We start from the raw sequence: 10,749 nt of genomic DNA on the forward strand, positions 1-10,749 counted from the left end.
GTCTAAAGCGGCCTTCACACGGCAAACCAAAGTTTGACAACACTTGTTGTCAAACTCGCGTTTTCACACGTCAAACGCATGTTGTGAAATTTTCCTGTTATTTGAGCGTCATGTCTCTATCGGTGCGGTCACGTGACAATTTCGTTGACTGCGATTGCTTGTTTCTGAACAACACGAGTTTGACAACACTTCACACGTCAAACTCAAGTTTGACAACACCGAAAGTTTGATGGAAAAGTTGGTGACAATAGAGACCGATCTATTTCTTGAGAACAGTTTGACAACTCTGAAATTGGTGTTGATGGCGAGTTGTTGGAATGTTCACACTCTCAAACTCAAGTTTGACAACATGATTGTGTTGCCAAACTTTAGTTTGCCGTGTGTAGGCCGCTTAACCCCCTGGATGCCGAGTTTTTTTCAGGCGCACATTTTCAGACGGTTTGAAAAGTGAACGTTGTGCGAGAATTGCGCTCGCGTGGTCCTGGATCTACGTACGGTTATAAATTTATACAGAAATGTAGAATATTAAATTTCCTATCCGTTGGTATAAATATAAGTGCAACTACCTCGGCGGTTTGAGAAATAGGCCTTGCTAAATGTTGTCCAAATTTTTGTTATGCGTTAAAAAGCAGTAAATGTCTCCGCTTTTTATCGTGCACCGATAAAAGCACTGTGCTACGATTTTTTTAATTTGGCATCTTTACGGAAAGTGTGAGTGAAGAAAATACAGCCTGATATATACACATAAGTGTATATGAATTTGGTTTATATGTTTGTGCACGCTCAACATTAAACATTACTCGCAATAAATGTCAAAAATGGATTTTCTTCTATGACGTCAAACGACGACAGAGAGGTCATACGCATATATGATAAGGGGGCATAACTCCGTTATGCTTAACACTAGGTCAATGTAACTTAGATCACATGGAGAGAGTTTGTTGTGGATACGGACGCTATATTTTCGTTATTTTTTGTTAACGGTGAACCAAACTATTCCAGTTCAAAGTTCCCCAATGTGAGCGGATAGCTTTGGTAGTTTCACAATTTATAAGAAAAGATGACAACGTACTACATGTGAAAGCACGTAATAGCGATTTGGATGGCCCTATCCGATATATTAGTTAGTTCTTAGTTTCCCATATTCTCCTGTTTGTGTAGATGTATTTTGACTAATTTTGCATCGTTATTACCAGAGTACTAGCCATATCTTAAAATGTAATGAAATTGCGGAAAATAATATAACATTTTAGTTGACGTCGTGAATTGTTTTATGCATTTTGCGACGTCGGAAAAAGACGACATCGGTTGGCTGATTAGTATATATCTCACCTAATTTCCATTAATTGTATAAAAGGTCTCAGCTTCTATGTCAGAATTTAACACTCTTTAGACAAAACATCAAATGACTGATTTTTCCATTTAAATAGTGTCCTGAACACATCAACAATTAAACGATTTGACTGTGTATCTTTTTGTGAGCAACACGCGCACCTGTTTGGCATCAATTTAACGTAAATGAAAAATAATATTTCACAACACCCGAATATTTTGTTTAGGATAAGAATTTTCTTTGTTTATGATTATATGTAGCTAGAATGTGGATGTAAGATTTGTCCAAATTAAGTATTACATGGTTTATATATTTTTAAACAATTTTCGTATAAATGTAGTTAGAGTTTGATATCCTGTCATCACAATATGTTTTAATTGGATATGAATTGTTTATATACTAGCCACATAAAGAAACTGTGCATTGTCAAAATATCATCCCAGTTGATAAGTACGATAACAATGTCAAAGGTACATATAAACGTTAATGGAGTGATCATGAGACCATAACAAGTCGGGAGAATTTCAATTGAAAAGTCAATCACAATGACGTCACGAGTCCACAAGCGGGACAGGGATCAAACGACCATGTCACAAGCTCAATAACGGGTATGTCCACCATCGGCATTGAGAACAGCAGTGCATTGACGACGCATAGAGCCTACCAAACGTGCAAGGAAGGCTTGTGGGATGTCACGCCAGATTCTCTCAAGTTCTGTTGCAAGGTCAATGACGTTATCTGGCGGATGAGGAAGACGGCGTAGACGTCGATCCATCTTGTCCCAAACATGCTCTATCGGGGAGCGATCCGGTGAATTTGCAGGCCAAGGCATCAAGTCAACGTTGTGGTGTTGCAAGAAATCCATAGCAAGCCTTGCCGTATGAGGGCGGGCATTGTCCTGTTGGAATGTTATCCCAGGGCCATGACGTTGCAGAAAAGGAATTGCCACAGGTCGAAGATCCCTGTAGCCCACACCAGTTACGTTGCCCTGAACAATCACCAAAGGAGTTCTTTGGCGTGCTGTTATTCCACCCCAAATCATCACGGAACCACCACCAAAGCGATTCCTCTCCAAGACACAGGCCTGTGCATAACGTTCTCCCACGCGTCTATAGGCACGTTGACGTCCATCACTATGGGAAATGTTAAACCTGGACTCATCTGTAAAAAACAACATTTCTCCTCCAAAACAAGGGTCTTCGGACATGATTTCGGCACCACATTCGGCGAGCTTGTCGATGACGTTGTGTCAGGATAGGCCGTATGGCGTGACGTCGTGGTCTGATCCCGTGATGACGTAAACGTTGTCGAACTGTGTTGGGTTGGATACGGCGAAGTCCTGGGATGGTTCGGGCAGTCATCACTGCAGTCTGAAACCTGTGGCGAAGATGGGTCACCCTTATCCATATGTCCTGTCTTGGCGTTGTTACACGTGGACGTCCAGAACGTGGCCGATCGATGACGTCATTTGTGTTCTGTCACAGTGACAGTATTGTGTGGCATTCATTTGCTCTGTTTCTCTTTCCCGGAATGCACATGCAACAACGTACTGCACGTCTCAAGGACGAACCCACTGACGTCACGGAACGTGGCACGTGCATGCATGTTGAATACATGTCACTAATCTCTGAGTTTAAATCCTTATGTGTCTACACAGGTTTGATTAAGTTAGATTTAATTTTTTTGTATGCACAGTTTCTTTATGTGCCTAGTATATTATCGAAAACAATGATAGTGAATCATAACACGTTTCCGACAAACGCGCACCTGACCAATCAATATACATCATTGTTTAGTCTATAAAACGACACAAAAATATGCAATTCCTTTAAATATGAGTGCATATACATTTCATAGCTTATATAAATCATTTTCATCACATAGTATCAGTTTTACTTATAAGGTTGAATTAAATCGCCGTTCATTAACCTGTTCATATGAAACTGCAATATTAGTCCAAATACATTGAATATTGTACATCATAGGAACTAAAGTAGTTGCAGTTATGGCTACGTTTGATCTTCTAACACTTGTGTAAAGGTTTAAAATATGGTTTACTGCACAAATGTGTCAATTTCTTATGAAAATATTATTCAAACAATCAAAAACTCTCAATGAATAAAACACCGTAAATCTTATATATGCAAAATATACATCATAATTCTGACAGTGTAATCGGAAGGTTTGGGCGATTGTGTTTACTCTTGTTCAACCGACCTTCACCTCAAAGAAATTGCCTAATATGTACAACAATGTTGACGTATGACATTACTACCGATGACTGATTTCTTACAAAATGGCGGCTTTGCTGACAAGGGTGCACAGGATTTTGCAAGGACCCGTCCATTGATTCAGGGATCGTTTGTACATAAATATGAGATGTAAGTAATCAGAGTGATTCGGACTATCTGTGTATTGTTATATGTTTTATCGTTTTCATTATAAGTAAGAGAAGAAGCCAGAAATGCAGATAATTACCGTTGTCGTTCTGCGTGATTTTGCATCAGTCATGGCGTCACGCTGCACGGAAACTTTATAAATAGATACAATGCAGTGACTTGATAATTCATAAGAAATTGTCAATTTCCTATTTCTTGCTACGATACTCTTTCCATGCATATTCCAAAGGTATTGAGCCATTGCAAGCAATGAATAGACGGGTGAATGTTGGAAAATTTCAGAAAATGCTACGCAGTGTAAAATCGGAATTTGTCTTTGTTTCCATTTCAAACCAGCGCAGTCTCTCGAGCACAGCGTTCATTTTCACACCCAATATGTTTCGTCTCATTTTATCTAGACAGTTGGTATTGGTGACAAAGACCAGTTGCAATTTGATTAAAAAATGTATGGGGAATTCAGTGATGCATTTTTCGAAGCTGAATATGAAATATACATGATGTAATTACTAATAGGCGTCTCGATACCGGCCTTCGCGAAACGTGATTTGGTAAACACTCTCCAATATGGCGGAAAGCGCTCTACGGCGTTCCTGTAAGTGTGATTTCGAAAACATCCCAACCGATTCTATATTCATCGGATAACGTTTCAGAATTATCATTAGCGATTTCCTGTAAAACTGATATCAGTGATCATGAATATGGTATTTTTGAATCTGAATACTCCCAGTAATACTTCCGATTTTCACAATTAAAAACATACCGCAAATAACGCTGTGAATCGCGATTTAGTGCTGTGTCAAACATGGCGGCATTTTCGATGAAGCCTATTTTGAAAGGTCATTTTCAGCACTTGAGCTTTGTCTAAAAATAATAGTGGATGGTATCAAGAAATAGGAAATGCCCCGCAGAATTCGAAACTGTGACGATTATTTGTATGCGTGGGATATTTTGGTTTTTATTGGACTTCAAATTGAGGGTTGAATGGGAAGGACATTTATGTCCGTTTCTTCGAGGGGGTAAGGGTTTCATTAAATACCTCAGGACATCCTCTGTTAATCATCTCATTTCTGAAACTCTGATATTCTTCCTAATCTTAACGCTTTTCAATTTTCCCCTACTCACAATCTGACCAAGTCGCCTGCGATCCGTAGTACTGAACTTCCTTGGTCTTCCCGCCAGTCCCAACTCCTGACTGAATATTCTTCAAAGTTCTGTATACTATAGACGGAGGAAGTTCGTGTCTTCCAGCTAACTCTTTTACATTAGTCACATCCCTTCCAAACTCATCTAGAACCAGATTTCTTTTCTCGTCTGCTGTCAAATCTGCCATGTTTTCAAAGGATGCCGTCTGCTACACCAGGGGAGATAACCCTTGATGAAGCCTACAAGAGTTGTCTCCCATATTGAGTACCTTTCTGCATAATGTAACACCTATTTTAAAATTCTATTATCAGTATTAGGAAACAATAATTTCTGAGAGAACGGTTACACACATATGTGAAACTATTGTTCAGTGAGTACGTACCTACACACATAGGCGTTGGTTTTGACCCGTAAATACTAGTATTTATTATATCTCTATGCATTAGCTGCCCAGACCTGTCGTTTGGTTAACGAAGAAACATCATAATCCTACAATTGTACAATGTTAATAATGGTTACCTGCCAGGGAACTGGGTTGTATGGGGAAATTATTCTACTTCTGAGGTCAGTCCCACATCACTATCCCATACATGTATATTGTACAGCTGACTGCATGTTTCTAGTACATCTCATTCAACCTGAAATGAACGTAATTAACAGACATGTTTATTGATATTTTAGGTAACAGAAACAAATTGAAAGCGACCTCCTGGCCTGACAGAAAAACAGAGGAGCTTGCAAACGCAACCCTACATACTATGCGTTTATGCATTTATACTATATGAAACTAGGTGTGTTCACCCTAAATAATGCATATATGGAGGTTAATTTCGGATCAGTCGCTCACCACAGCCGAAAACAAATTATTGCTTAATACCGTCGACGAGGTTGTTTATCTGACGTGAGGGTGTATGTGTCAGCGTGTAACGTAACGTGCACGTTGTGTCCGATCCGATATTAACCGGTTGTAAGGGTGAGCGGCGTGTCTTGCGACATACAGGTGGGACATTTCCGAGATTAATCTACTCGCTGCTATAAAGATCCTCGAAATCCGGAAATGACACGCGATCCGATATTATTATGATACACCGAAGAATGAGCCGCAGATCCGATCTTAGCCAAGCGCGAGCGGCTCGATCCGAAAGTTCCTCGTCGATATGCTAAATAAATGTTATGTATATTTATTTTATCTATTTAATAAATACATGTATATTTCGCTGCACCTTTAAACTGTACAAATTTATATGGCACTTTCATCTTCCTATTTGTTATCTGAAACGATTGTATCTCTCAAAACGTATGTCCGTTAAATCCGCCTGTTTTGCGGAGTTGTTCTTAATATGCGTGATATTTTATATATTTTACACAACTGTATATTAATTAATGTTCAGGCTTTGATTTCATATATATATATTTATTAAAGTGTATTATTTGTTTTTAAGTGCCTACCGGTGCGTTTGTTGGGAAGGGTAGACGAGCGAAGTTTGACATTGGTCATTTCGAATTTCGAATAGGTCGCTATCAAGAATTAATTATTCAAGTGTTGACGGTCTAGCAAATAGAGGAGCAAAGTCAAACGCACGTGTACACGCACATGTACGCGCACGTACGCACACTCCATAACTCACTGTCTCACACATACACATTTAGAAAAACAAAAAAACCTTGTAATTATTATTATTACACATACAATTAAAAAATCTATACATTTTAATATGCATTCTCTGATATTATTCGTACAAAATGCATGTCATTTTGAGTCATTTGTTTATTTTATTCCATGTGCTTGAGAGGCCCTTAAGACGATAGACGATGAGCGCATTTTGCAACACATTCAAGTAACTTCGACGTACAAGGTAAAAGAAGTAATACACACAATTTATCCCATTCACTACAACAGTTTGTATATATATATATACTAAGCCATCTTGTCGGTTGTGTGTGTGTGTGTGTGTGTTTGTTCAACGCAACTGTTTCGGATCCACGTATTGACGAGAAGCAGGCATGCTTGTAGTATGGGGAAACGAGTAGCCCAAGTCCTTCTCCACACCATGGCTAGTCTATACATACAATATATACATTCTGTTCACGTTACGCGAATGGCAGGTAACTGACGACAGCTCGCAAAGATTAATCTGCGGAATTCACGCACTGCCTCTATCTTCTTCGGATACTGTGGAAGATCCGACATTAACAACTGGTCGTCCGCGTCAGGGCTGGGATCCGAACCTATAGGAAGTATGCGCACTAAAATATATTTTCCCCCAACCCCCTCGCTGGGCGTCTCAAACAAACACTATTCACAAATTTACATCGAACTACACATGCGGACATCCAAAGTTTACCTCTCACGAAATTGCTTGCCTATTTCTATAAAAAATACTATAGATATTCTTTTATTGAATGATCTGTAGAATCAGTATCATAAAGTATCTGTACATACATATAAGTATGATCTGTGTATCTTGGCATGCAACCTATGCTGGTCTTCGTGACACAGGCTGGTTAATCAGTTAATGAATTATCTGGTTGTCATTGTTGAAGACCTTATAATAACTGATAATTGTCAAATTTTACCAAGTATGAGATCATTTTGGCGTGTATCATTAAAGTCTGCCTTTCTGTTAATCCATTCTGTGTGTTTGTGCATGATTGTCCATCCTGTGATTTGGTTGAACAGAGTTGAGTTGGCCGTGACAACATTGTTCTCTGCTCGCATACACAGGGCGGTAGGATAACCAATAAGAGGTCATGTTCACTCATCAGGTCGAATACCCGGGTTCTGTTGCCCACAGGGGGTATACAAGGCGTGAGCCCCATCTCTGGAATTAGTATAACTAGATTGATAAACTTCTAGTAGGCTGCCGCAAAGAGAGCTATTATGTACATTTTCCAACCCATGTGTTTAAAAGGTTACAATTTATCACTCAGGTGTGCAGATGTGTAGGCGCTTTTGTCCCACAGCCCAGCCGTACGAATTGAGGTTGATCCGAAATTAGTTCCCTCTGCGACCCTCCGCTGATCATTAAAAGAATACGCCCGATACGGTATACCTATGCGTGTGCATCTGGTTATTTCATAGTGAACCCTGGTCGGTAACAGTGTTGTAGAGTATCAACAGGCCTGTTGTGACGCACGGAAAGAGACTTCCTTCATTGCGGATCAAATCCATATTTCGGATCTCTTGCTACCGTGCCATTGCAACGCTTATCGAACCTCGTCAAAGGAAGCTCAGTTTAGCCCCTCGTCGATACATTTCATTTCGTGCAATCATTGCAAGGAACCCTAAAAGGAATGGAGCGATTTTTCGCGGATGTTCCTAGTTTCGGATCCAATGATCCGACCCAAATCACCGCTTACATTCATGTAGTTTACGCGCTTGCCGTCTCCACGAAGTAAATTTTCGACCTGCCCGTGTACCGAACAAAATACAATCCGAGAAATAGTTAGCTTGTTGTGAAAGGGTTGCAACGACTTCCAATACGATCCGATGATAGCATTCAAGGACCGCCAAATCCGATAAAATCCGAACTCAAAAACCCATAAATGGCCACTGTGAACATTCACAGCACATGCTTGAAATCAGACACAACGTCCTATCAAGTCCTACAAGACTAACGATCAAATGTATCAACTGAGTGCTCCACTATTTCGAAACATATTACCAGTGTAAAATCTATAATTTACCGATGCCTCTGAACATTTATGCATACATCCTTTGGAACGAACTCCAAGAAAAATGTTGTTTTGAGCTATGCGCTTTTTTAACTTTAAAAAGTCAGAAAACTCCCAATGGCTCCGAAAGAGAAGTCTTACATGAAAGCATTTGAAGTACTGAGAATCATGAGAATTTAAAGGTGTGCTGTTAAGGTGCAGGTGGGGGTGCCCCGATTGCAGTGTGACTTGCAGTCACATACTGTTTGTTTTGTCTGTCTGTTGTTTTACGCACTCAGCAATATTCCAGGGTACCGATCCACAACAAAGTGTTCGTAGCGCTACGTCATACGTAAGCCTATGATCAGTTAAGCCTATAGCCTTAAGACAAGTCGTAACGTTACGAACGCTCAGTGGATCGGGGCTCAGCTGTATAACGGTTGTCTGTAACTAATCGAGATTGGACAATCCAGTGATTGACATCATACGTATCGATACATGCATTTATAGTCCGTTTGGGTTCAAATGAAAACGATGAATGATTAAATATCTCGAAATAGGGATAAGTGCACAAAACATAAATAAGACACATGGTCCTGAAACCTCTGAACCAGCATGTAATATTGTGCTATTTTCACGCTTCACACCGAGGGGTGACAAACGGTGATGGAACAGCACCAGCACATATTCAGGTGCATCCTGGTCCCCGGGCCTCTCATTAGTTATATAGAGGCAATGAGTCGAGAGAGGCCCGGGGACCAGGGCGATTCAGGTGCGACTCAGCACAGCCAGGTGAGGTGACCCCAGCTAGTCAGGCGCTGTTCCACCAGTCGTTTGTCACTCCTCGGCGTGAAGCGTGAAAATAGCACAAAATTACATAATGGTTTCTTAAACAACTTTTTCCGCGATCGATCATAAAACGTCAGATTTCAGATCCTGTTGGGTATGGAGGATTCAGGACCATGTGTCTTATTTATGTTTTGTGCACTTATCCCAATTTCCAGTTATTTAATCATGTGTCGAGATCGTTCTCATTTTGAACCCAAACGGACGATAGGATGCAATGACATGCATTCAACACAGTTTCCATGCTTGACAGTTTCCATGCTTGACAGTTTCCATGCTTGACAGTTTTGCTTGAGCAATATTCCAGCAATATCACGGCGGGCCTTCGGCGTGACTTGACAGTTAACCACATGCTTGACAGTTTCCTTGCTTGACAGTTTCCTTCTTTATGAGAGCAACACTGAGAGGAAAAGCATCCTTGGCAATGTCCCTCGCTAGGACCTGGACACACGAGGGCTTAACAAAATAGATTAATTATGATCTTACTGATAATATTAAATGGTCCAACCTCTATCATAATGAAAAGGTTTAAAAAAAATAGATTTCAATCATGAATATGAACAGAAGTGTATATATAATTTATACCATGCCTATTTTTGATTACACGATCTTATCAGAAATCTGAAAAATTGTACTATAAAGCGATAAGCTGAAATACTAAGACATGCCTTTCCCAGTCCCGATTGACATGTTAAGAACACGGGCTTCAATGCCACCTTCCCTTGCGTTATAATGAATGTTAGATTCCGATATTCGTCAATTTTGCAGTATTTCTAATGTCATGTTCTATGGGCTTGTGGCCTTATACAGTGGCTAAATGTATATTACAATGCAACGTAAACATAAAAATACATGTATATGTATACTGTAATATCCCATTCACTAAAGCAGTTTGTGTGCAGCCAGCTTCTTGCCGGAGGTTACACACATTCATTCACTCTGTGTGCTTTTCAACGCAACGGTTTCGGATCCACGTATTGACAACGGGCAGGCATGTTTGGCGGATGGGGTAATGAATCGCTCAAGTCGTTCTCAACACCAAGGCTGATCCATACATACACATATACGTTCTGTTCACGTTATGCGGAATGACGACCACTGAATGCTTGCTAGCAACGATTAATCTTTGGAATAACACGCCCGGCATCTCTCTACTGTAGACGTTCCCGAGGATCCGATATTACTGACTGGTCTTCCATGACATGACAGAGATCCGAAATCTACGTTGGCGTAAAATGAAAATCGCCCGCGCTGGGCTGACAGTCCTGTCATGACATGATTGCAGCCCTGCATTGGTCATTGAGCACTGAAGTTATTTTACAGCATCGGTATATTGACTTTTTAAAACGGTCTCCTTTCAAGATAAAATGGATT

This window comes from Haliotis rubra, unplaced genomic scaffold, assembly GCF_003918875.1.
Source record: "Haliotis rubra isolate DU_JTF1 unplaced genomic scaffold, ASM391887v1 Scf1, whole genome shotgun sequence".
Lineage (NCBI taxonomy): Eukaryota > Metazoa > Mollusca > Gastropoda > Lepetellida > Haliotidae > Haliotis > Haliotis rubra.